General features: G+C 36.1%; 1 long non-coding RNA gene across 1 annotated transcript; it reads left to right on the forward strand.

Annotated features, from left to right (window-relative positions):
- The first annotated feature begins 10,064 nt into the window (after positions 1 to 10,064).
- LOC110874170 lies at positions 10,065 to 11,089 on the forward strand. Its single transcript, XR_004866608.1, has 5 exons — positions 10,065 to 10,147; positions 10,214 to 10,298; positions 10,367 to 10,450; positions 10,756 to 10,882; positions 11,060 to 11,089. It is a non-coding gene; the product is annotated as an uncharacterized LOC110874170 (long non-coding RNA).
- Positions 11,090 to 16,500: the final 5,411 nt, after the last annotated feature.

The raw sequence follows: 16,500 nt of genomic DNA on the forward strand, positions 1-16,500 counted from the left end.
AGCTCTCCTAGAGAGTAATTCAAAATGTGCAAAATGCATAAATCATACCAAAAAATGGTATTTGTCTTAGCCCTCGTTAGATATTTTGGTCTCTTTGATGTACGGAAGTACTGACCTGATCACCAATTATCTATCGTTGAAAAACAAAACGGATGAATTCAGTATACTCACCTACTATGATGAATCTTTGTGCATACCTTGATCGCGGGGGTATATCCCGAAGTGGGACACACTAATATATCAGTAATAATATTACCTTAACGTATCATATGGTAATGGTACTTGAAATGTTCATGCATTTTGTTTAAAGTGGACAAACATACTGGTAATCGTCTTGGACTGCTTTTCACAAAAAAATACATACTGAATTAACAAATAGTGTGAAAACAGTTTGATTTTGCTGATATGATATTCTAACCGGTGATTCTTTCATAAATAGAGTGTTTATTGCTTTTGTTATTTACTTGCTTTCAGAAAATATTAAAAATCCAAAAATAGAGTAATTTTTTGTTAAAATTCTTAACGTACGAAAAACTGTTATTCTTGGAGGAATTGTTACCGATAGGGGGAGACGGTGTCAGAAAGTGAGTTCGAAATTTTAAATCAGACAGGGTCTTGTGTGTTGAACGAAAAAGTTTTGTGTGTTGGTGATAAATTGAAATTGCTTAATCTGGGATTTAGTTTAACTATCTCTTGAATAATAATAATTTATTTAACTTTGTTGAAAAATTCTAATGGTTTCTCGAGATGTTTGTTTTATAGTATACAGATTGAAGCAGTATGTTGCTGAGAGGTAGTTGTGTTGAGAAGATGAGAGTTTGATTGGATGCATGGTAGAACCTCCTTTCTACATTGCAAACAAGATTGAAGAGTTTGAAGATTACTATGCAAATGCTAAACTGGAGTTTACTCAAGTGCTAACGTGTTGAAGATTTGGTGATTGGATGCATCAGCTTAGGGGGAGTTTGTTGCTGACAGAAGCTGTTAAAGCTGAAGCTATCCAAAGACCAAAGACAGTGCACGACTACATGAAGAATGTAAGATGACTGAAGAAAAAGTTATTTTATGAAGCGATTGTCAAGGGGGAGTTTGTTGGTGCATATTTGTGACAACAGCTTAGATTTGGTCTTTGGATATCTTGTAATTAGTTAAACAATAAACGGTTAGCGGGTTTAGCTTTGTATTACTGAAATAATAGAGTTTAGGCTAAACAAAACCCATATATGGGGGGCGAATTGGGCCTAGCCCATGTAGGAAACCCTAGCCTAAAGTTGCAACCTTGTGTTATATAAACAAGGCTTTGCATTAGGGTTTAGGTTAATCAGCCAAAACAGTTTGTGAGAGGAATTCGTGAGAGCAATAGAGGCTTAGACGAATTTGTGTGTGTTCGGGATCTTGATTGATTGTAATCAGTTTGATAGATAATCAATAAAGATCGGTTTAATTGGAATTCTGTTTTTCTACTCGATTCTGTGATATTCTGGTCTAGAGGATTCCGCACTCTTGATTAGATTGACAATTCTGTGACGATCCATACGAACCAGGGGACCTACAGATGGTGGCAGGTGGTTATCACAATGGCGATGGCGGTGGTGTTGATGTTTTCTAGAGAGAGAAAGATAGAGAGAGTATGTGTAAGTGTGTATTTAGTGTGTATATTCATATATTAATATATAAATTATTAAAAGAATTATTTATATATATATATATATATATATATATATAATTTTCATGCTTTAGGGGAGTGGGGGTGGTCCGTTATGGACTGCCCATCACTCGTGAAATTTCATCACTAGTGACCACCCCCACCCCCTTATATCGATTATCCATCCCCTTCCTTCCTCAAACTTCACCTTTTCAAAACTACTGATTGCATTCAATGGCTTCTACTCCGACTATCAGGTATGACGTGTTTCTAAGTTTCGGAGGTGAAGATACTCGTCATACCTATACGGACCATCTCTATCATGCATTAATCGGAGCAGGACTTCGCACTTTCAGAGACAATGATGAAATCGACAGAGGTCAACAACTCAAGCCGGAAATTGAGACCGCAATAATCGAATCCAGGGATTCTATAGTTGTATTGTCTCAAAACTATGTGAATTCCATATAGTGCCTTGATGAACTTTGCTGGATCCTGGACCAAAAGAGGAAGCATAATCATTTCGTTTTACCTGTTTTTATCACGTCGATCCATCAGATTTCAGGAAACAAAGTCGAAATTTAGCCATTGAAGGGTCAATATGGATAGCACTAATAAGAGTTGCTAATTTGACAGGCTTTTTAAATTGTTTGGCATGTTTGGGCATAGATGGGTCAAAATGGACCGAGGTTAATGTGAGGCGGTGGAAGAGAGCACTTACAGAGGTTGCTTATTTGACTGGGATGATACTTACAGGGTATATCTGCTTTCTCCCTGTATTTATGTTTATAATTCAAGCTTTTGAGAAATATTATACCCATGAATGCTAGTATATTAGTAATTAGGCTATAGATATACATATTATATGATGTATGGTTCATGATAGTTGAAATAAAACCGGTGTCTAAAGGGTTACCTTGAATCACCACCTCTTGGGACACGATGGTTCATGAATGTGGTATATAATTATAACCTTTTGTATCAGACAGTTAAGTGCTTTCGTATTTGTGAATCAGCTTGCATTATTTAGGACCTTAATAGCCCCTAACAAGAAGCTGAAATAATTGTAGTTACTTATTTTAGTGTTAAAAAATTAAATGCGGGAAGAAATAGTGCATTTGCTACAATGTATTTATTCTGTGTATATTTGAACAAGTAGATTCTTAAGAAGATGAAAGTCATTTTGACTGTGCAAGTTTCCCTTTTTCTTTTGTTTCAGGTCCGAGACAAACTTTATTGCAGAAGTGGTTAAGACAGTTCAAGGTAAACTTGATGTGAAAGAACTGAGTACTCTGGCCCATTTAACTGGAATGGAGGCTCGGGTTGGAGTGATCAATTCATGGTTAAGAGATGAGCAATACAATCACTACAAGAGAAGACCACTTTTAGTGGTGACACCTTTAGCGGCGACAGGCCAGCTGTCGCCGCTATTGGTCGATCCGCGTCAAACCCAAACCCCAGCCGTTGATCATTATTCTGATCTAACGGTTGGGGATTAAAGAGGCAATACCGGCGATGGATTAGGGTTAATAGAGGCGACACTCTTTCTCCGCTAAAGGTAGGTGTCCCACTTTAATCCCCAGCCACACAAATCTTATCCTGGTTAACCCTGGTTAACCTAATAGCGGCGACAAAGGAACCAGTAGCGGCGATAGGCCGTTGCCGGTAAAAGTGTTTCCGTAAAAAGACTATGCTTCGCCATTTCTTCCCTCCTCCTTCACTTTTCCCCCCAAACTCTTCATCTACCGCTGGAGAACCGAGTTTCTTCACCAAATCGGTTAGTTTAACTTATTTTTTTGTTAGATCTCTTCTATATTTTGTTATTTACATGTTATAGACTTTAATTTTTGCTCATTTTTGTGTATATTTATGTTTATGGAAGAAAATTCGGATCACCACCATCACCTCTCTGGTCACCACCATCACTTCTCCGGTCACCACCTCGTCTCCGCGGTCTACATCTACTTGAAAGCTTGAAATTACGGTTAGTTTTATATGAGTTTTTTCAAAGTTTAGAAATTGTATAATTTTTTGTTTAGTTATGTAAATGTATATGTAAGAATATATGTTTGTATGTAAATGTTTGTGAAAATGTATAATGTAGGTGTATTTGGTGAAAATGAGTATATGTAGGTGTATGTATTTGTGTATGTAGGTGTATGTATGTGTATGTGGGTGTATGTAAGGATGTATATTTGTATGTAAATGTTTGAGAAAATGTATAATGTAGGTGTATTTGGTGAAAATGAGTATATGTAGGTGTATGTATTTGTGTATGTATGTGTATGTAGGTGTATGTAAAGATGTATATTTGTATGTAAATGAATTATTGTTTGTTTAGGTATGTAAATGTATAGTGTAGGTATATGTTAGTATGTCAAATGTATAATGTAGGTGTATTTGGGGAAAATGTGTATATGAAAATCTATGTATTTGTGTATGTAAGTGTATGTAAGCATGTATGTGGGTATGTAAGTGTATGAATGAATGTATGTATGTAGGTGTATGTTAGTATGTTGGTGAAAAATGTGTATGTTAGTATGTATGTTTGTATAAAGTATAATGTAGGTGTATTTGGGGAAAATGTGTATATGAAAATCTATGTATTTGTGTATGTAGGTGTATGTAAGCATGTATGTGGGTATGTAAGTGTATGAATGAATGTATGTATGTAGGTGATGTTAGTATGTTGGTGAAAAATGTGTATGTTAGTATGTATGTTTGTATAAAGTATGCAAATGTGTGTGTAAGGATGCAAATGTGTAGGTTTGAAAAATATATATTAGTTAGGAAATACCCTCTTTATATTAAAATCATCATTTAAAACATAACGGACATAGAAAATACCCGCCAATATTGAAATCATCATTTAAAACAAAAGGAGCTATGAAAATACCCGCCCGAAATATAAACCATTATGAAGAACATTACGAGCTTAAAAATCGTGTCTGATATTGAATTCATCATTTCAAACATAACGAGCTAGGAAAATACCCAATCGAAATTGAAATCATGATTTAAAACATAACGTTCCGCCCAAAATTTAAAACAATCATTAAGAACATAACAAGCTTAAAAAACTGTGCCCGTGTTTGAATTAATCATTTTAAACATAACGAGCTTAGACACACCCGCCCGAAATTGATTTAGAAATTAATTTTGGGTTGTCCTCGTTTATCTTGGGACTGCTTTTTGAATACTTTATCTCATTTAGGATGTGAATGTGTATTACATGATTGTTTGTTTAAGAAGGATTCGGTTATCATTTTCTCTTTGCTCCTCGGGTATATATATCATTACATATATACTTGGGAGCTAAGAGGAAATGCTGCCGAATTTTTCTTAAACAAACAATCATGTAATACACATTCACATATGAGATAAAATGTTCAAAAAGTGGGTTTAGCAGCCTACCCTTGTCTTGTTAATCCTAAATTAGATTTTCTTTCAGTTGCATAATGCCTATCGATAAAAGTTGGATTGATTCCCCACGTCATTCACCTCACTACAAGCAAGGACTCAAGTCATTTATCGAGATGTGTGAAAAAGTGATAAAAAACCACGATGAAGTTAGATGTCCGTGTACCAAATGTAAAAATTCCGGCTTAAAAACTATGGCAGAAATGAAATACCATTTGGTAATTAATAGTTTTTGAAAGGAATACACGAAGTGGACCTATCACGGGGACGCGACCCCAATTGCAGAAGTAAACGATGTTGCACCACAAGACGGTATGGTAAACGTTATTGAAGACATTAGGGGGGAGCGTATGGAAGAAGATACATACCTTAACCAAGAGAACTCGAATGGAGATAGTAGCGGTGTTGTTGATGATTTTGAAGACCTGGTAAAGGAAGTTGAAACAGAATTATATCCTGGTTGTACCATGTAACATCCGTAAAAAAATGGATATCCAAAATCTGACCCGTTTTGAAATTCGAATCCTAACCTTTAACCACCGGAATTTTTTTTTCGTGAAATGAATAATCGTTTAAAGATTTTCGTCCTAATTTAACTCGGTTACAAAAATGGTTATTCATTTATTTATTCGTTTAATATATTTCCAAAGTATTATATATATATATATATATATATATATATATTTATAACTAGTTAATTAATAATTAAACAAATATTCTAAAATTTAAAATCGTTAATATAAGCTAGTTAGAGTTTCCGTTAATCTAAGTTAAAACTCCGTTAGAACAGTTAGTATACTTAAGGGGGGGGCTAATTGTAACCTATAAAAACTCAAAATTTAAAAGAAGGAAAATATTTGTAGACCGCGGGATTCGAACACGGCTCTTCAAGACAACAAACAGCGAGCCTAACCACTGCGCCATCATTTCATTCGGTGTTAATTATGGAAACTAATTAACTATATACACAGTTAACTGTTCCTTTTAAAACTTGATTGCCGCTACTTACTGTGCACGCGAAGAAACCAGCTGGGTTTCCTTTTTTTGCTTGATTACCTGATTACTCGGGATTGACATCCCATAATTCCGCGTTTCCCTTATTCGAATCAGTCATGATCGACTTTCCAAGATTACGAGACCATTTCCAAACTTACAAGACGCCTTCGGTTTACTATATAAACCGAGCCTCACAACCATTCTTGACACAATTCCGTTTCAGACATCCTAACCCCCTCACCTTTTCATTTGCACTCTCATTCTGTTTCGATAATACCTCGCCGAAGAAACCGGAGCAAATCTGGAGGAACCTGCAACCTCGGAGACGTCGCTGGAACTCAAACTCTGGCCGAAGTCGTTACTCGGGACTCACGACATCCTTTTGTATGGAGTCCGACGCTGTCGGAGAAGACGACAGGAGTGTCGCCGGAGTCCCAAGCTTTTCGCCTGTAATCGGAGGTTCGCCGGAGTAAATCTAGACGCCGATGGGTAACTAAGTTCGTCGGAGTTCACGTAGTTTCGTTCAACTGTTCGGTATAATTTTCTTATTCATTTATTCACTGTTGATGAAACCCTTCCTTGCTTTTCATTTCTTTTATGTATAAGAAAAAACACGTTCACAGTAAATGTTATCAGTTCTATTGTTTGTTTTACAAAGAAGACGAACCTATCCATGTTTAAAACAAATAAAAACCATTATATCCTCTTTCTTTTAAAACCCTTTTTAAATCCACTATTATTTAAACAAAATTTATTTAATTTTTTTTCCTTTAAAATCTTATTTTCTTTTTTCTAAAACTCTAAAAGTAAGTAATTCTTTCATAAAAAAAAACGTGAACTTACAATATATTTTAACCCTTTTATTTTTACATTATTTTATTTTATAATTTAAATATTAATAACGAGCTAGGTACATAAATAACTATTATAGAGATATTAGTAATCCTTCTCTTGTATGGTATTTTACACTTAGGTTAATCGCTTTGTTCGTTCTCTTGGTTTCCCAATCTTTACTCGTACATTCTTACAAGAAATCGCAACGCAACCAATGTGCGTATACTCGATCCCATTTTCGTTTTAAACACATTTGGGTGCAACATGTATTCCATATTCAAATTACACAACACTTGAGTCTTGTTTTAATCACACTCTATCCACATTTAAACATGAAACAATTTGATGTTTGTTAATCTCTAATGCTATGCAAGTTGAACGTGTTAATCTCAATGCCCTTGAGTCTTGGGGTATTGTGAAGTTGAACGATATTTGTACGATATTTGAACGATATTTGAACCATATTTGAACGATATTTGAACGATGTTGAACGATATTGAATGGCAAAGTAGTAACTTGTATCATTGTATTCATGTTGGATATGAGCACGTTAAACATTTTATTCTATTATGCTACATACCAAACTTCTATACTCGCCAACATTTTTTGTTGATGTTATTTAATACATGTTGCAGGTTGTTAGACGAAGTGATCAAGAAAACAAGCTAGGATGAACCTAGAAACCCATTTTAGCAATTAAACAATGTTTGAATTTATGTTTGTTTATTTGAGACAATGTACCTTACTTTAGAATTTAATAAAATGATTTAATTTATATTGTCACATTTAGTGTTATGTTGTTTTGAGCAATTTGTTCGTCTCATCTCGATGTTTCCGCCGTCGGTTGGGGTGTTACAGATTGGTATCACAGCCATAACTATAGGGAATTAGGTAGGATTGCCTTACTTTTGCCTAGTCTATAGTAGGAGTACTCTAATACCAGATTGGTATCAGAGCCATAACTATAGGGAATTAGGTAGAATTGCTATACTTTCCCTGGTCTATAGTAGGAATACTCTGACACCAGATTGGTATCAGAGCCATAACTATAGGGAAATAGGAATGCCTTGCCTAGTCTATAGTTTAAGAGCTTATTCACTATGTGTTGCTTAAAACAACTTCCTTTCTATCTTCTTTGCTTCCCTCTACTTTCTTGGACTCTTAATATACATGCCTTTCCTAAGGCTAACTCAATACATACACACTTGGAGGCTTTGAAGACACTCTTACAACACCAACGAAATGACTCTCCAAAATAGGGGTGATTCCCACATTTGGTGAAGACTTTCACTCAGCTATACTTTGATTTTTGCACGAAATCTACCCTCAAGTTAGGAGTGATATCCAAATCTTGAAGGGAGTTTTCCATTTTATATTCTAGTGGACCCTTATCTTATGATAAGTACCAACCACGTTAAGGTATGATGTTATCAAATTAGAGGTGAAACTCGCATCTTGTTAACTAGTCCCACTCCTCATTTTTTTCAATCTCGCCAAAGTTTCGATTTTCCCAATCGATTAAGGACGTGTAGTAACTGGAAGGACAAATATCGTTAATCGCTTTTTGATGAGAGTATTTGTCTATTAGGCCAAAGCACGCTTCCTTAATTCGAAAAGGAATTCGATTTACTTTGGAATAGTCTTATGTTACGCTCCGTGACAATCCATGTTCTACGTTAAATCTCTTTTATGCTATCTCAATTTTTATGTGTTTTACATTTGAACGATATATCATTTCAATCTAATACATGCATGCTAGTATGTTATACTGGATTCGTGTTACTGGGTTATTCTTATGTGATGAATTTGTCCTTTAACCCACACCTTAACATGTATAGCACTATGCGTAGTGCTATAAGAGTAGCGCCCGCCCGTATTCTAGTGGTCATGTTAAATTAACAACATTACACCCTCTTCGTTGTGACGCTGTTGGGTAGTCAACTTTGCGGTACACGATGGGTTGACATGTTTATTCACATGCCCGTGATACGTTAATCTTGTTAACTAAGTATGTCATGGGAATTGTTTTAAATTTTATGCTGATACTCATATTTCCCAAAAATGGAAGTTTATCATCAAGATAGGAGTGATTTCCTTACCTTGACGGTCAGCTTCGCTCAATTTTCAACTTCACCAATGAGCTAGGGGTGATTTCCTTACCTTAGAGGTAGTTGCCAACTCTTTTTCGTTCTAAATGAAACTTTATATTTGAACGTTACTTTCATTTTAATCTTGGAGACACGAATTGCACTATTTTCGCAATTTAAAACAAATAATAATAATATCTCGTGAACAAACTAAATTTACGATGTTTTCGTTACCTATGTTACACTACGTGAAATTCATGTTATACTATGTGAAACAAGGTGCTATATGATGCATTCATGAAAACAATTTTCTTAAACAAAACATTATGATCAAACTCTCATCTATTCTTTCTTTTGAATCTTTAGATGTCATCTTTTCAAAAGTTTTTCTTTTAGATTTCGAGGACGAAATCTCCTAAAGTAGGGGAGACTGTAACATCCGTAAAAAAATGGATATCCAAAATCTGACCCGTTTTGAAATTCGAATCCTAACCTTGAACCACCGGAAATTTTTTTTTCGCGAAATGAATAATCGTTTAAAGATTTTCGTCCTAATTTAACTCGGTTACAAAAATGGTTATTCATTTATTTATTCGTTTAATATATTTCCAAAATATTATATATATATATATATATATATATATACTACTTTATAAAGCATATCCAAAGGACTTCAAAAATCCATAAAAATTCCCTTAAAACACCCCTAAAGCATGCTGTACAACCCTCTAAAGCACAATATAATTTACAATTCCAATTATGCCCTCCAAAACTTTTACCCTTTACCCGGATCCATCATCAGACATCCATTTTCTTTTATGTCTTCACACAGATCGTGATCTGACGGATGATGTTGTTTTCACGCGGATCCACCTTTCCCCTTCATTCTCTCTCATCTCTCTCACAACTCACATCTCACCAGTGTCTCTCTCTGGCGATTCCAGATCCAGATCTGGATCTAGGGTTTCTCTGCTATCTCTCTCGCGATTCAAGCTATTCAGATCCGCCTTTCCATCTGCTCTCTCTCTCGCACGATCCAAGCGATTCAGATCCAAGAGATTCAGATCTAGGTGCTGTGTGTGCGACGGAGAAGAGGTGCAACTGACACTTTTAGATCTACGGCCCCCAAACCCTAATGCGTTCAAACATTCAGATTTGGTATAAGGTAACTTTGTTGTTGATTGTGGTTATTTCTTTTGAAATTTGATGATTTAACATGTGTTCACCACAGATCGACGGAGAAGAGGTGCAACTGACACTTTTAGATCTATGGCCCCCAAACCCTAATGCGTTCAAACATTCAGGTCTGGTATAAGGTAAGATTTATTGTTGATTGTGGTTATTTCCTTTGAAAATTTGATGATTTAACATGTGTTCACCACAGATCAACAGAGAAGAGGTGCAACTGAGCTTTTAGATCTGCGGCTCACAAACCCTAATACGGTCAAACTTTTAGATCTGGTATAAGGTAATTAATCGACTATTTAGTTGATTTTTGTGTCGACCCATGGTTTAAATTTTGAATTTAATTGTTTTTGATTGAAGAGTTTTGGTTCGATTCATAGTAAGAAAAGGGGATTTATGGTGGATCAGGTGTTGGAGGGTAACCAACCGGTTTTGATGTTCGATCTAGTCACTGTGGATTTCATATCTTGTAGAGTAATTCGATAGAATGATTTAAAATAGTTCAAATTTGTTCCCTGTCTAAGATCTAGGGTTTTATTATAGCTTTTGAAGTTAACAGATTTAATTCTTACGATTCTATTGGAACAGGTGATGATTTTGTTGCAAAACATAACTTAACAAAGATGAATCATGTGGTTTGTTCGAAGCCTAGGCAAGTCAACCTCTTTAGTTCCACCTTTAACGGGCATGCTATGAATTGAAGATGACAAATGTGGTATATGCTCTTTAATTCAGGGTTTTATTTCCGTAAAGAAGTTTGTTTTTTTACTCTGAAATGAATTATTATGTGTATCTTGCAGCTATCAGCCAACTGGACTTATATGAATATAATTCAGGCCCAGACTGAGCATGAATTTATTTTAAACCTTATCTTTATGTTTATATTTTTCAGGTTTGTTTAATTGATGTGGGTGGACGTTACGGTAAGCCTATATGCATGCTTACTAAGAAAGATGCTGCTACAATTGGTGTCATCCTGGGAATCAAATGTATTCACAATAAGTTTCCAGAAGACTTCATTAAGGGCCTGATTCTATCTGTTCGTTCTTTGCTTCCACTTGAGCCGCTTTTAGACGGGTGTGAAAAGAGGTTTGTTTAACCTTTTCCTTAATACGTTTCAAATCCTTATAATATAATTTGCTTGTCTTCAGCAATTAAATGTCATTGGCTTTCGATTTGAATGTGTGTATCATACCAATAATGATAACACCATAAAGGATTAAATTATGCCCTCTTATCTTCATAGGTAAATTTTGAGTTTATTCAGTTGTTATGCTTACTGTCGTGATTGAAGATTTTAATCTAAATAGGTGACAAATCATTTGATAAAATGTTTTTGTAAGGTTGATTGTTCATTGACCTGTATTGTTAACTTACTGGTTTGATATTGGCAGTGCGCATATCTGATGTTGTTATTATGCATTGACCCCAAGCCGATCCCAGTCAGTTTTGGTAGTAATACCTTGCTCCTTACGCTTTTTAAAACCAAGTATTTGACTATCAATTATAAAAAAACTAATAATATTTCATTTTAAATGCCAGGATTGTAGTTGATCAGCAACTTCTTCTGTTGTATTTTCTCTACCTGAGTCTGTCAGAAGCTAAATGGGAATGGGGATAGTTGAAACAAAAAGTAGGTAAGCAAACTAGATTATGTTTGTAAATTAAATAAGTATACTTATAAATTATAAGTTTATTTGAACAAAAACAACCATTAACATGCTCAAACTTCACATAAATGCAGGGTATATCCCAAACGGGTGAAAAATATGAAACTATGAGGCAGAGCGGCTGGGATCATAGTCACCTGGATCGAGGTACGCTCCAGTACACAGAACGAAAACAGGTATGTGGTTTGTTCATTTTTAATATTCGGTACTAGGGGGTCACCAAATGGTCCAAAAGTGTATTGTTAATGCATAAAGTGAGTTCCAACTGTTATAGTCCTGATTACCAATTATTCACCACGTTTCTATTGTTAAGTATTCATCTTGGGGTTCAGAACTTATCAATGGCTCGTGGTTGTTACAATCAATTCTGGTGGCTGTTATCGACAGAGACAGCCGCTGGTCGCCAAGCAATGGTGGCTACAGCGGTGCTACTGCGGTCTAGCTTGGTCAAAAGAGTCAATGTCTTGGTCACCCGAACTAATTAGTTAATTTATAATTATAGAAATATGATAGTCGGAGAAAAAATAAACCTTTGGACGAAAGTCGCAAAACTAGCCAAACCTCCAGGACAAAAATGGCCTTTTACTCTAATAAGTATCAATTTGGTTTGGGTTCGCCTATATGATTTTACAAACACCTACGTCCTGTTATCATGTGGTGTTTTTTTCTCTATGAACAGGGAGTTTGTGAGCAGGGTATGGTGCATTAAAATAGTTTCGCCACAAGAGGTGCAGCAACTGGGGAAACAAGGGGTCAAGGTTCTTGACCCGGTTCAGATACAGAAACCCTCAGACAGCAGCTATACTCCGAGCCAACAAGAGTCTAGGAACTTGAGCAATGGGGTCACAACAGTGGGTTCGCTCGAGCCACAAACCCACCACCGTCTCCGCGTCTCTGTCGTCTCCTACGCCACAAACCCCCTCCCTCCGCCGGCATCTTCATCAGCGACATGATCTTTATCAACGACGACATCTTTTCCGGTGAAGGCATCATCATCACTTCATGAGCGCCGTAGTTGATGGATTTGATGTGTGTCTGTGTAAATGTTTTAAATTTTGTTGTCAATTTGTTTGATTTTGGGGAGTTGTTTTGGAATTTGATAGATGGATTTGATGTGTGTCTGTGCTTTAAACGGAACAATATCTTTGTAGTTTGTAAGCGCACAGATGCAACTTTTAAACTGGGCTTCCTTATTGCTTACTGTTTATTGCCATAGCCAAAGAATATTTTTAAGGGAATTAAGAAATGAATGGGTATATCCCTTTATCCTGAAAGTAGATTAGAATAGGTCAATAGGAATGATTTTTCAATTTTTTTTTGGTTTTCTATATGTTGTATAATGTATAGTGATTTTTTTACTGTACTGTATTACCATATGCTAATAGCCTAAGAAGAAATAGGACACCCAACTTGTTCTTTTAGGTTATAGTTTTTTGGAAAATAGTGGGTTAATTTTTCTGATAGTATTCAATATACATTGAGGTCTGCCCGCTTTTGCTCTTTTAGTGTTGGAAGATCTATTTGATAGTTAAATAGAATTAGAAAACTTGATACTGTGAAAAGATTGGCATTGCTACTAACCTTAAACATGGTAGATTGGCATGGTTCACATCTCAACCTCCTATCTTTTTGTTACGTGAAGAATAATAGTTTAGGGGTATTTTACTAATTATTAGTAGTTTAGGGGTGTCATATGTAAGTTTCTATCTATTTATGTGGATGTTACGTATGGAATGAAATCAAGCAGAATTTGAGTCAAATATCTCTCTATCTCTTAGTTTCCTTTCTCCCCAAGGTTTTAACCCTATCAAGGGTATCAGAGCCAGCCGATACCTCATCGGAGCTCTTCTGCCGCCGCCATGATGAACACCCGTAACAATGAGATTGATAACACACTGAAGTTCCACGATAGGGTCATCAACGAGATCCAGACGGCGTTATCGGCTTTGATGAAACAGCAGGAGCAGGCTTCGAAACAGCAGGAGGAAATCCTCAAGGCTGTGCGGGTCAGATCTTAGTCGTCCGGCAGTTCTTTTGGATCCTTCTCCGGTCCAGACAACGATTCCAGGGGTTCTAAACCCTTTCGGATCGGAAAAATCGAGTTTCCCAAGTTCTCCGACGCGTTGTTTGAAGACCCACCGGAAGAGATGGCTTCGCTACAGCAAACTGGTACGTTACAGGAATTGAACACCGCTTTTGATTCGTTATTAAACAAGGTGACGTTGAGTGAAACCCAGGCCGTGAGTTTGTATATCAAAGCCCTCAAGCCGGACATCCGGGCCCGGTTAAAATGTTCAAGCCACATACTTTGCACGAAGCGTATGGGTTGGCGAAAACACAGGCTCTTAACAATGAAACCCTAGAAGAGAAGTTTACGGGGGGGGGGGGGGGGGGAATTGAATGGAGGTACCAAACCCACTGCTACAAAAATTACCCCACCCACAAATCTTTTTGGTGCCTGTTTAAAGGCAAAGGCAAGTTCCGTAAATGATTGGCGCCCGCCATGGCGCATCGCTAGGATTTCTCCGATTGCAATTGGAAGGACCGAATGGCGTCCACCCTGGAATGAGTTGACTCAAAAGAACTCATGGATGCTGCATTTTTTTTTCTCTATTTTGTGATTCTTGAGGTCAAGAATCTTTTAAGGGGGAAGTATTGTTACGTGAAGAATAATAGTTTAGGGGTATTTTACTAATTATTAGTAGTTTAGGGGTGTCTTATGTAAGTTTCTATCTATTTATGTGGATGTTACGTATAGAATGAAATCAAGCAGAATTTGAGTCAAATATCTCTCTATCTCTTAGTTTTCTTTCTCCCCAAGGTTTTAACCCTATCACTTTTTCTCAAAATTCTGAACCTTTTTTTATTTACAACAGTACTTACGGGCCGTATGATCACCAAAGTTATATTGTAAAAAAACACTGACCTGACCTGGAACCCGTTCCGAGCCGACCCATTTCGACCTGAACCAAAACAACCCTTTTTTATAATTGACCCGTTTTGACCCATGACCCGACCCAACCCGACCCGTTTGCCAAGTCTAATTTTATCCTTTTTACTCCACCTTACCCCAGTGAAATAGTTTAACCCGTTTTACGGGCTTCACCCATTTTTTTTCTTTATTTTAATACTGTTCATTTAATTTTAGTATTATTAGTTTAGTTTAAATAGTTGTAACCATCGGCGACAGCTAACTCTACTCCTTTAACGCGTTAACGCAAGGCTTTTATAACGCCTGGGGCCGAGTGGTATTTAATGGGCTTCATGAGTCCACGTCATATTTAATGCGCGGGGCGTTACTAGGGATGGGCAAATCGGGTTTTTTTTATGCCCGGAACCGGTTCCTAACCGTACCCGGTTCTTGACTGAGTTTGAATGGAACCGATTCTTGTAGGAACCGGTTCCAGTTCCTTCCCGATTTTAAACCAAAAATACAGAAACCGATTCTAACTGATTCCGGGTGGGGTGTAACCGGTTCATTTGGGTAACTTACAGAAAATGTTGCAACACCTGTTGGAGATTCCAACAGCTATAATGCCGTTAGGAATCGATTTATAGCCATTGAAATTGATTTGTGGTCAAAACCAAACCGCCCCGTACATAGCCCTATACTCACCAACCTAAGTGATATGTTTTCCGCCGCATCGCGCGGGTAAACGACTAGTATATATATATATATATATATATATATATATATATATATATATATATATAGGGTAGGGTTCCAGCGTGAACAACCTCCCAAGAGTGAACTGCGTGAACAGATCTGGACCCTTGATTTCCTTTTTAGTTGTTAAGGGTAGGATTGTAATTATATAAAAAATTAGATTTAAATCATTATTTTAATAATTGAATTAGGTTACATCTTTCCTAATTTAAATTCATTATCCACATTATGTTTTATTTATTAATAAGATAATTATCAAAACAAACAACAAATCATCAGATTTCAATTTTAATTTCAGATTTCATCACCAGAATTCAAATTTTGATTTTTAAGATCCACGTAACCGTCATATTTCAACGGTAGACACATGTATACTTGGATATAAATAGAACAGTACACATGTGTACTCAGCATCGTGCATATGTGTAATTAGCTACCTAATACATACATAGAAACAATACCTGTAAAACTATTTTATATTTAACAAATTACAACTTCCATAATGATTTCCAAACCAAACAAAAAAAACATATAATTACAAGTTCCAGTTTCGTAAAAAGAATAAACCCAACATAATCGAAAAAACAAAAAACATAATCTTTTACAACTATTCGCCACGTTGTATGTTGAATCATCCTTATCGACCTCATACGTGAATCATCCTTATCGACCTTCCATCTCCACTTTTCTCGTTAACATCTCCTATAATAGCACAAAAAAACTCAGCAACTAATACTTTGCATAATTCACAAGTGTACATCAACAACTTCACACATTCAATACACAAAAAAATATGAGATATCACAAAAGCAGACGCTATACACATGTGTACATTGGGTTAAAATTAGAGCAAAATCAGAATACACATGTGTACATCGCATTAAAAACAGAGCAAAATCAGAATACACATGTGTACATCGCGTTAAAGAAAGAGCAAAATTGAAAAATTGAAAAAAAAAACTCACAAAACAGGACTTTTAAATACACAATCTCGGG

This window comes from Helianthus annuus, chromosome 9, assembly GCF_002127325.2.
Source record: "Helianthus annuus cultivar XRQ/B chromosome 9, HanXRQr2.0-SUNRISE, whole genome shotgun sequence".
NCBI classification, from domain to species: domain Eukaryota; kingdom Viridiplantae; phylum Streptophyta; class Magnoliopsida; order Asterales; family Asteraceae; genus Helianthus; species Helianthus annuus.